The following is a 13,058-nucleotide window of genomic DNA, read 5'->3' as shown; positions in this document are numbered from 1 at the left end:
AATGTAAACTAATAAGAATGAATGCAAATGACAGCGGTGCTCTCCAACTGGCGATTTTTAATAAGAGGATGATGACTCAACATAAAAGTAAATAGATAGGCCCTTCGCAGAGGGAAGCAGGGATTTGTAGAGGCGCCAGAGCTCGGTTTTGAAATAGAGGTGAATAATATTTTGAGTGGTATACTTTCATTGTCAACATAACAACCAAGAGATGGCGATATCTTCCATGCTACACACATTATAGGCGGTTCCCAAAAAGAATGGTAAAGTTTATACTCCCCCTCCACCAACAAGCATCAATCCATGGCTTGCTCGAAACAACGAGTGCCTCCAACTAACAAGAGTCCCAGGGGGAGTTTTGTTTGCAATTATTTTGATTTAGTTTGCATAAAGCATGGGACTGGGCATCCCGGTGACCAGCCATTTTCTCGTGAGTGAGGAGCGGAGTCCACTCCTCTTGAGAATAACCGCCTAACATGGAAGATATAGACAACCCTAGTTGATACATGTGCTATTCGAGCATACAAAACAGGATATTTATTTGAAGGTTTAGAGTTTGGCACATACAAATTTACTTGGAACGGTAGGTAGATACCGTATATAGGTAGGTATAGTGGACTCACATGGAATAACTTTGGGGTTTATGGAGTTTGGATGCACAAGCAGTATTCCCGCTTAGTACAGGTGAAGGCTAGCAAAAGACAGGGAAGCGACCAGCTAGAGAGCGACAACAGTCCTAAACATGCATTAAAATTAATCAACACCGAATGCAAGCATGAGTAGGATATAATCCACCATGAACATAAATATCGTGAAGGCTATGTTGATTTTGTTTCAACTACATGCGTGAACATGTGCCAAGTCAAGTCACTTAAATCATTCAGAGGAGGATACCACCCTATCATACCACATCACAACCATTTTAATAGCATGTTGGCACGCAAGGTAAACCATTATAAGCCTAGCTAATCAAGCATGGCACAAGAACACTATGATCTCTAGTTGTCATTGCAAACATGTTTATTTATAATAGGCTGAATCAGGAACGATGAACTAATCATATTTACAAAAACAAAAGAGGTCGAGTTCATACCAGCTTTTCTCATCTCAGTCAGTCCATCATATATCATCATAATTGCCTTTCACTTGCACGACCGAACGATGTGGAATAATAATAATAGTGCACGTGCATTGGACTAAGCTGGAATCTGCAAGCATTCAATAAACAGGAGAAGACAAGGCAATATGGGCTCTTTTGTCAGATCAACAATAATGCATATAAGAGCCACTTCAACAATTTAATTATGGTCTTCTCCTATCGACCCCCAAAGAAAAGAAAAATAAAAACTATTTACACGGGAAAGCTCCCAACAAGCAAAAGAAGAACATGAATCTTTTTGGGTTTTCTTTTTAATTACTACTACAAGCATGGAAATTAAAACTAGCTAAAGCTACAACTAATTTTTTTGGTTTTTCTTAAGGTTTATTAAACACACAAGAAGAAAGCATAAAAAGGAAATAAACTAGCATGGATGATACAATGAAAAAGTATGAGCACCGACATCTAGCAATGAGTGTGTGAACATAAATGTAATGTCGGTGAGAAATACGTACTCCCCCAAGCTTAGGCTTTTGGCCTAAGTTGGTCTATGGCCAGCTGGCCTGGCGGATATCCATAATAGTTGGGGTCGTACTAGATGCAGCGTCATTGCATCATGGGCTGCAGCTTGGAGGCGAGCTATCTCACCTCTCCTCTTATACTCTTCCGCCTCCTCTCTGCTTGAAAGTCAAAGTCAAAGAAGCAGGGAGAGCGCGACGTGATAGGTGCGTCGTCTGTCAAAGATTAGTCGGTACTGGAGGAACTGATCGTTCCTCTCAACAAACTAATGAGAACCATAGCCTAATAATCCAAATAATCATGGGGCAACTCAATATCATCTTCACGTATGGTTATACCAAGAAAATTAGCTATTATGACCCACAAGTATAGGGGATCGCAACAGTTTTCGAGGGTAAAGTATTCAACCCAATTATTGATTCGACACAAGGGGAGCCAAAGAATACTCTCAAGTATTAGCAGCTGAGTTGTCAATTCAACCACACCTGGAAACTTAATATCTGCAGCAAAGTATTTAGTAGCAAAGTAATATGATAGTAGTGGTATGGTAGCAAAAGGTAACAGTAGTAAAAGTAATGTTTTTGGTATTTTGTAGTGATGATAGCAATAGCAACGGGAAAGTAAATAAGCGAAGAACAATATATGGAAAGCTCGTAGGCAATGGATCGTGATGGAGAATTATGCCGGATGCGGTTCATCATGTAACAGTCATAACCTAGGGTGACACAGAACTAGCTCCAGTTCATCAATGTAATGTAGGCATGTATTCCGAAATAGTCATACGTGCTTATGGAAAAGAACTTGCATGACATCTTTTGTCCTACCCTCCCGTGGCAGCGGGGTCCTTACGGAAACTAAGGGATATTAAGGCCTCCTTTTAATAGTACCGGAACAAAGCATTAACACATAGTGAATACATGAACTCCTCAAACTACGGTCATCACCGGTAAGTATCCCGATTATTGTCACTTCGGGGTTAACGGATCATAACACATAATAGGTGACTATAGACTTGCAAGATAGGATCAAGAACTCTCATATATTGATGAAAACATAATAGGTTCAGATCTGAAATCATGGCACTCGGGCCCTAGTGACAAGCATTAAGCATAGCAAAGTCATAGCAACATCAATCTCAGAACATAGTGGATACTAGGGATCAAACCCTAACAAAACTAACTCGATTACATGATAAATCTCATCCAACCCATCACCATCCAGCAAGCCTACGATGAAATTACTCACGCACGGCGGTGAGCATCATGAAATTGGTGATGGAGGATGGTTGATGGTGACGATGGCGACGGATTCCCTCTCTAGAGCCCCGAATGGACTCCAGATCAGCCCTCCCGAGAGGTTTTAGGGCTTGGCGGCGGCTCCGTATCATAAAACCGATGATTTCTTATCTCTGATTTTTCTCCCCGAAACACAATATATAGAGTTGGAGTTGGAGTCGGAGAGGCACCAGGGGGCCCATGAGGTAGGGGGGCGCTCCCCACCCTCGTGGACAGGTGGTGGGCCCCTTGCCTTCATCTTTTGCAGGTATTTTTTATATTTTCCAAAAAGTTGCTCCGTGAAGTTTCAGGTCATTCCGAGAACAGTGGTTTCTGCACATAAATAACACCATGGTAATTCTTGCTGAAAACAACGTCAGTCCGGGTCAGTTCCATTCAAATCATGCAAGTTAGAGTCCAAAATAAGGGCAAAAGTGTTTGGAAAAGTAGATACGACAGAGACGTATCAACTCCCCCAAGCTTAAACCTTTGCTTGTACTCAAGCAATTCAGTTGACAAACTGAAAGTGATAAAGAAAAACTTTTACAAACTCTGTTTGCTCTTGTTGTTGTAAATATGTAGAGCCAGCATTCAAGTTTTTCAGCAAAGATTATAACTAACCACATTCGCAATAAGGCTTAGGTATCAAGTTTACTCATACTCAATAGCATAATCAACTAGCGAGCACTATAATAAATCTCGGATGACAACAATTCTCAAAACAATCATATATGATATAACAAGATGGTATCTCGCTAAGCCTTTCTGAGATCGCAAAACATAATGCAGAACACCTTTAAAGATCAAGGACTGACTAGACCATTGTTAATCATGGTAAAGAGATCAGTCAGTCATACTCAATGTAACTAACAGTAATGAATGCAAATGACATGGTGCTCTCCATGGTGCTTTTTTAATCTGGATGGATGTTGACTCAGCATAAAGTTAAATAGATAGGCCCTTCGCAGAGGCAAGCAGGATTTGTAGAGGTGCAGAGCTCGGTTTTGAAATAGAGATGAATAATATTTTGCAGTATACTTCATTGTCACATAACAACCAAGAGATGTCATTATCTTCCATGCTACACACATTATAGGCGGTTCCAAGAATGTAAGTTTATACTCCCCCTTCACCAACAAGCATCAATCCATGGCTTGCTCGAAACAACGAGTGCCTCCAACTAACAAGAGTCCTAGGGGGAGTTTTGTTTGCAATTATTTTGATTTAGTTTGCATAAAGCATGGGACTGGGCATCCCGGTGACCAGCCATTTATCTCGTGAGTGAGGAGCGGAGTCCACTCCTCTTGAGAATAACCCGCTAACATGGAAGATACGGACAACCCTAGTTGATACATGAGCTATTCGAGCATACAAAACAGGATATTTATTTGAAGGTTTAGAGTTTGGCACATACAAATTTACTTGGAACGGCAGGTAGATACCGTATATAGGTAGGTATGGTGGACTCATGTGGAATAACTTTGGGGTTTAAGGGATTGGATGCACAAGCAGTATTCCCGCTTAGTACAGGTGAAGGCTAGCAAAAGACTGGGAAGCGACCAGCTAGAGAGCGACAACAGTCATGAACATGCATTAAAATTAATCAACACCGAATGCAAGCATGAGTAGGATATAATCCACCATGAACATAAATATCGTGAAGGCTATGTTGATTTTGTTTCAACTACATGCGTGAACATGCGCCAAGTCAAGTCACTTAAATCATTCAGAGGAGGATACCACCCTATCATACCACATCATAACCATTTTAATAGCATGTTGGCACGCAAGGTAAACCATTATAAGCTCCTAGCTAATCAAGCATGGCACAAGAAACTATGATCTCTAGTTGTCATTGCAAACATGTTTATTCATAATAGGCTGAATCAGGAACGATGAACTAATCATATTTACAAAAACAAGAGAGGTCGAGTTCATACCAGCTTTTCTCATCTCAGTCAGTCCATCATATATTGTCATAATTGCCTTTCACTTGCACGACCGAATAGTGTGAATAATAATAATAGTGCACGTGCATTGGACTAAGCTGGAATCTGCAAGCATTCAATAAACAGGAGAAGACAAGGCAATATGGGCTCTTTTGTCAGATCAACAATAATGCATATAAGACTTCAACAATTTATGGTCTTCTCCTATCGACCCCCAAAGAAAAGAAATAAAACTATTTACACGGGAGAAGCTCCCAACAAGCAAAAGAAGAACATGATCTTTTTGGGTTTTCTTTTTAATTACTACTACAAGCATGGAAAGTAAACTAATTAAAAGCTACAACTAATTTTTTTTGGTTTTTCTTAAGGTTTATCAAACACACAAGAAGAAAGCATAAAAAGGAAATAAACTAGCATGGATGATACAATGAAAAAGTATGAGCACCGACATCTAGCAATGAGTGTGTGAACATAAATGTAATGTCGGTGGGAAATACGTACTCCCCCAAGCTTAGGCTTTTGGCTAAGTTGGTCTATGGCCACGGCTGGCCTGGCGGATATCCATAATATAGTTGGGGTCGTACTGCGATGAAGAAGAAGATTCCGATTGCCACTGGCTGGCAATCATCTCCGGATCCCACTGGTAATTAGACTGTCGTGAAGGATCAACTGGTGGTTCCGGCTCTGGCTCCATAGCTGGTGCAGGGTTCCGGTAGGCGTGAATAGCCTTTAACGGAACAAGGTACTGGCCTGCAGATAAATCAAACAAAGAAGGAGCAGGCAGGTAATAGTCTCAGGATGATGTTTATCAAAGAACAAGCTCTCCTTCCCTATTCTTAACAATAAAATCATGTGCCACCATACTTTATAATCTAAATAAACACGAGGCAACACTTTTTCTTCCTTCTCATAATGCCTAATAGGTATGTTAAAATGTGCAGCTAGGCGTGAAGCATAGATGCCTCCAAAGATGGGGCCCTTGGTACGGTTCAGACTTAACCGTTTAGCAATAATGCCGCCCATACTAACAGAGTTATCACCGTATAAACCATGGAGCAAAATAATAATATCAGGGACACTAAGGTTTCCACAGTTTCCGCGACCAATTAAACAACGACTAGCAAATAATGCAAAATAGCGTAAAACAGGAAAATGTATGCTAGTGATTCGTGCATCGGAAACTTCCTTGTTTCCCCTACAGTGATAGTATCAATAAACCCATCCACATCCTCATGATGTGGTTCCTCTGTCTTGCCCTCAAAAGGGACTAAACAACCGACAAAAATCATAAAGTGACATCTCCTTATGCTCATCATATAAATAAAACTCCACCGTAGGTGGTGAGCTCCTAGAATGGAAATGAAAGTTTTGCACAAAGATATTTGTGAGTAAGAGATACTGATCGCGTTGGTCATGGAGGAAAGCGGTGAGGCCTGCATTCTTAGCCAATTCATAAAATCTTCATAAATCCCGGCTGCTCTCAAGAAATCATCGGAAGGCCATTCACAGCCCGAACCTCCGCGGTGCGAGGCAGATTATACTTAGGCTTTGGTGCCTTTCCTTCGAGCTTCGGCTCGATGAGCCCCTCAAAAGTCTCTTCATCATTTTCTGAAAAATTCTGAAATTTTTAGTAACTTCAAAATAAAAGTAAACCAAACTCAATAATATTGATAGCAACTACTCCTACAAGTGCCTAGGGCCTTGATAACCCACAAGTATAGGGGATCGCAACAGTTTTCGATAATAAGAGTGTCGAACCCAACGAGGAGCTAAAGGTAGAACAAATTTCCCTCAAGTTCTATCGACCACCGATACAACTCTACGCACGCTTGAGTTCGCTTTACCTAGAACAAGTATGAAACTAGAAGTACTTTGTAGGTGTTGTTGGGTAGGTTTGCAAGATAATAAAGAGTACGTAAATAAAAAGGGGCTGTTTAGATAAAGAACAATAAAGTAAATATAGCGAGTGTGGAAAAGTGGTGGTAGGAGTTGCGAAATTGCCCCTAAGCAATTGACTACTTTACTAGACCGATAGCAAGTATTATGTGGGAGAGGCCACTGCTAGCATGTCATCCCTGACTTGGAATTCTATGCACTTATGATTGGAACTATTAGCAAGCATCCGCAACTACTAATGTTCATTAAGGTAAAACCCAACCATAGCATTAAGACTATATTGGTCCCCCTTCAATCCCGTATGCATCAATTTCTATGCTAGGTTGAAGCTTCTGTCACTCTTGCCCTCCAATACATAGTCCTATCAACATACAACTAACCCTAGGGTTGTGATCCATGCGCATCATATGATGGGCACCAAAGGACAGCAACATAACCACAAGCAAATTAAATCAATCATAGCAATTCATCAACCACCGATAGGACAACGAAAATCTACTCAGACATCATAGGATGGCAACACATCATTGGATAATAATATGAAGCATAAAGCACCATGTTCAAGTAGAGGGTACACGGGTTGCGGGAGAGTGGACCGCTGTAGATAGAGGGGGGAAGGTGATGGAGATGTTGGTGAAGATGGCGGAGGTGTTGGTGTAGATCGCGGTGATGATGATGGCCCCCGGTGGCACTCTGGTGCCACCGGAAGCGAGGGGGAGAGAGCCCCCTCCTTCTTCTTCTTCCTTGACCTTCTACCTAGATGGGAGAAGGGTTTCCCCTCTAGTCCATGGCCTCCATGGCATGGGAGGGGCAAGAGCCCCTTCGAGATTGGACCTGTCTCTATGTCTCTCTCTGTTTCCGCATTCTCAGATTTCTTCCCTTTCACCATTTCTAATATTCCCGGAGATCCGTAACTCCGATTGGCTGAAATTTTGACACGATCTCTATCCGGAATTAGCTTTGTTGGCGAAAGAAGGGCACCAACCGCCTTACGGGTGGCCGCGAGGGTCAGGGGCGCGCCTGACACCCTCGGGCGCGCCCCCCTTTCTGGGGCCCCTCGAGCATCGTCTCGCGTGGATTCTTCTTCCCAAAAATCATATATATTCCAAAAAAAATCTCCGTCAGTTTTTATTCCGTTTGGACTCCGTTTGATATTGGGTTTCTACGAAACAAAAAACATGCAACAAACAGGAACTGGCACTGGGCACTGGATCAATATGTTAGTCCCAAAAATAGTATAAAAAGTTGCCAAAAAGTATATGGAAGTTGTAGAATATTGGCATGGAGCAATCAAAAATTATAGATACGACGGAGACATATCAGCATCCCCAAGCTTAATTCTTGCTCGTCGTCGAGTAGGTAAATGATAAAAGAGATAATTTTTGATGTGGAATGCTACCTAGCATAATCTTGATCATATGTCTAATCATGGCATGAATATTAAGATACGAGTGATTCAAAGTAATAGTCTATCATTTGACATAAAAACAATAATACTTCAAGCCTACTAATAAAGCAATTAGGTCTTATTGAAATAACATAGCCAAAGAAAGCTCATCCCTACAAAATCATATAGTCTGGCTATGCTCTATCTTCACCACACAAAGCATTCACATCATGCACAACCCTGATGACAAGCCAAGCAATTGTTTCATACTTTTGACGTTCTCAAACCTTTTCAACTTTCACGCAATACATGAGCGTGAGCCATGGACATAGCACTATAGGTGGAATAGAATATGATGGTGGAGAAGACAAAAAGGAGAAGATAGTCTCACATCAACTAGGCGTATCAACGGGCTATGGAGATGCCCATCAATAGATATCAATGTGAGTGAGTAGGGATTGCCATGCAACGGATGCACTAAGAGCTATAAGTGTATGGAAGCTCAAACTAAAACTAAGTGGGTGTGCATCCAACTTGCTTGCTCATGAAGACCTAGGGCATTTGAGGAAGCCCATCGTTGGAATATACAAGCCAAGTTTTATAATGAAAATTCCCACTAGTATATGAAAGTGATAACTCAAGAGACTCTCTATATGAAGAACATGGTGCTACTTTGAAGCACAAGTGTGGTAAAAGGATAGTAACATTGCCCCCCCTTTTTTTGCGGGCTTCTTTGGCCCCCCTTTTTTTACTTAGGCTTCTTTGGCCTCTTTTTTGGGGCAATGCTCTAATAATGATGATCATCACACTTTTATTTACTTACAACTCAATATTACAACTCGATACTAGAACAAAGATATGACTCTATATGAATGCCTCCGGCGGTGTACCGGGATGTGCAATGATCTAGCGTAGCAATGACATCAAAAAAGGACAAGCCATGAAAACATCATGCTAGCTATCTTACGATCATGCAAAGCAATATGACAATGAATGCTCAAGTCATGTATATGATGATGATGAAAGTTGCATGGCAATATATCTCGGAATGGCTATGGAAATGCCATGATAGGTAGGTATGGTGGCTGTTTTGAGGAAGGTATATGGTGGGTTTATGGTACCGGCAAGTTGCGCGGTACTAGAGAGGCTAGCAATGGTGGAAGGGTGAGAGGTGTGTATAATCCATGGACTCAACATTAGTCATAAAGAACTCACATACTTATTGCAAAAATCTATTAGTCATCGAAACAAAGTACTACGCGCATGCTCCTAGGGGGATAGATTGGTAGGAAAAGACCATCGCTCGTCCCCGACCGCCACTCATAAGGAACAATCAATAAACCTCATGCTCCGACTTCGTTACATAACGGTTCACCATACGTGCATGCTACGGGACTTGCAAACCTCAACACAAGTATTTCTCAATTTCACAATTACTCGACTAGCATGACTCTAATATCACCACTTTATATCGCAAAACTATTGCAAGGAATCAAACATATCATATTCAGCGATCTACAAGTTTATGTAGGATTTTATGACTAACCATGTGAATGACCAGTTCCTGTCATCTCTCTAAATAGATATAAGTGAAGCAAGAGAGTTTAATTCTTTCTACAAAAGATATTCCACGCTCTAACAATTATAAGTGAAGCAAAAGAGCATTCTACAAATGGCAGTTGTCTATGTAAAGAGAAACAGGCAATCCAAACTTCAAATGATATAAGTGAAGCACATGAAGCATTCTATAAAGCCATACTCAAAAGATATAAGTGAAGTGCAAAGACATTCTATAAATCAACCAAGGACTATCTCATACCAGCATGGTGCATAAAAAAATAAAAACCTAAATGCAAAAGACGCTCCAAGACTTGCACATATCGCATGAACGAAACGAATCCGAAAACATACCGATATTTGTTGAAGAAAGAGGGGATGCCTCCCAGCATCCCCAAGCTTAGACGCTTGAGTCTCCTTGAATATTTACTTGGGGTGCCTCGGGCATCCCCAAGCTTGAGCTCTTGCCTCTCTTCCTTCTTCTCACATCGAGACCTTCTCAATCATCGAACACTTCATCCACACAAAACTTCAACAGAAAACTCGGTAAGATCCGTTAGTATAATAAAGCAAATCACTACTCTAAGTACTGTTGCAAACCAATTCATATTTTGTTTTTGCATTGTGTCTACTGTAATATAACTTTTTCATGGCTTAATCCACTGATATAAATTGATAGGTTCATCAAAACAAGCAAACTATGCATCAAAAACAGAATCTGTCTAAAACAGAACAGTCTGTAGCAATCTGAACATTCACCATACTTATGATACTTGAAAAATTCTACCAAAATTAGGAAAAATAAAAATTTGTATAGGAAGACAGTGCAAAAATAATCAGAACCATTTGACGTTCCAGCTAAAAATGTAAAATCGCGCACTACAGCCAAAGTTTCTGTCCTGCACCGTACAAACCATCAAGCAAATGTAAACATCCTAAAGGCAAACCTTGGCACATTATTTTTATAATACAATGATTGTACAAGGGGATAATTATTTTTGTTGAAAGGTTTCTGTAATTAAGATTCACAAAGTTCCCATGGGCATGAACAAAGTTCAAGGACGTCCCCCACTTTCACAATGCTCGTCTCTCTCACTTTCACTTTTCTTTTTGAAAAAGTTTGGGTTCCCCTCTTTATTTTTGTTGTTTTTAAACTATATGAAAGCACTCAACAGAAATAAATGACTCTCTAAAACTTCCGGGTTGTCTCCCTGGCAACGCTTTCTTTAAAGCCATTAAGCTAGGCATATAGTGCTCAAGTAATGGATCCACCCGGATCCCAAGGTATATCAAAGCCAATTTTAATTAACAATGATTTGTAATTTAGTAGTGAGCACAAAGTAACATATATCAAGCAATGACGAAGTCTAACTCTCTTCCTATGCATCGGCATGTCATAAAAGAACAATTCATGCACACATAGTAAAGGCCAATGCATAGTATAAACAGTTTCTTGCAATTCTATCATATTGGAAACATAGAGAGGTGGAGATATAGTTCCTCTCTCATAATAATTGCAAGTAGGAGCAGCAAGAACATGCATATTATATCTATCAAAATCATCATGTGTAATAGTAAAATGCAACCCATCAATATAATCCTTAATAAGTGCAAACTTCTCCGATATAGTGTAGTCGGGAGAATTCAAAAAGATAATAGGACTATCATGCGTGGGTGCAATAGCAACAATTTCATGTTTAACATAAGGAACTATAGAAAGTTCATATCCATAAGCATAATTGATATTGGCTTCTTGGCCACAAGCATCAAAAAGGGATATTTGAAGAGAATCATAGGGATCATAACAGTCATCATAGCAATCATCCTTCGGTAAGCACGAAGGGGAATTAAACAATGTATGACTTGAAGAGTTACTCTCATTAGAAGGTGGGCACGGGTAGCTATCCTCCTTTTGTTCTTCGCTCTCCTCCTCATCTTTTTCATCCAATGAGCTCACAGTTTCATCAATTTCTTCTTCCATAGACTCCTGCAAAATATTAGTCTCTTCTTGGACAGCGGAGTATTCCTCAATATATTGTTTAACATAGGTATTAGAAGCATAATTATCATAGCAATATTTAAGTATGGCAAAATTTTCAGATTTGTAAAGAGTAGCATCATACTTTTCAATCAAAGAAGCAATTTCATAAGCACCCTTAAAAGCAACAAATTCTTCAATTTGTTGAACATCATAGTAATTATAAACACCCTTAGCATACAAGATACGATTCCATTATCACTAAACTCACATTGATAGGGAAGGTGTTTCTTAGGGTTTTCAGAACAACAAGTAAATATCATATATTTCACATAAATTCCAAGCATAGCATTGCAAACGTGAATTTGACTCCCAGTAAATTTCCCTTTTTCAGATATTCGGTGTCGCACATAACAAGCATGCTCATCTAAAGATTTGCCCTCAACTAAGCTAGTTGGGGTTTCAGCACGAGCACATAGGGATCGAAGATGATCCAAGTAATAAGCTTCAGCAGTGTGATAGATTTTGAGTGGTTCTTCAACCATTGGTTCAGTAGGTACAACTAATTTTTTTGGTATTTTGCGTTTCCTACCCATGAACTAAAGATAGAAAACAACTAAGAAGCAAATAAAAATTACTTAGTGATAAAGCAAACAAGCACACACGAGAATATTCACCCCACGCTATTGCTCCCCGGCAACGGCGCCAGAAAAAGGTCTTGATAACCCACAAGTATAGGGGATCGCAACAGTTTTCGATAAGTAAGAGTGTCGAACCCAACGAGGAGCTAAAGGTAGAACAAATATTCCCTCAAGTTCTATCGACCACCGATACAACTCTACGCACGCTTGACGTTCGCTTTACCTAGAACAAGTATGAAACTAGAAGTACTTTGTAGGTGTTGTTGGATAGGTTTGCAAGATAATAAAGATTACGTAAATAAAAAGTAGGGGCTGTTTAGATTAAAACAATAAAGTAAATATAGCGAGTGTGGAAAAGTGGTGGTAGGAGTTGCGAAATTGCCCCTAAGCAATTGACTACTTTACTAGACCGATAGCAAGTATTATGTGGGAGAGGCCACTGCTAGCATGTCATCCCTGACTTGGAATTCTATGCACTTATGATTGGAACTATTAGCAAGCATCCGCAACTACTAATGTTCATTAAGGTAAAACCCAACCATAGCATTAAGGTATATTGGTCCCCCTTCAATCCCGTATGCATCAATTTCTATGCTAGGTTGAAGCTTCTGTCACTCTTGCCCTCCAATACATAGTCCTATCAACATACAACTAACCCTAGGGTGTGATCCACGCGCGCAATCATATGATGGGCACCAAAGGACAGCAACATAACCACAAGCAAATTAAATCAATCATAGCAATTCAATTCTCTCTCT

Source organism: Triticum urartu, chromosome 2, assembly GCF_003073215.2.
Source record: "Triticum urartu cultivar G1812 chromosome 2, Tu2.1, whole genome shotgun sequence".
In the NCBI taxonomy this organism is placed as follows: domain Eukaryota; kingdom Viridiplantae; phylum Streptophyta; class Magnoliopsida; order Poales; family Poaceae; genus Triticum; species Triticum urartu.
This window is presented reverse-complemented; position numbering follows the sequence as displayed.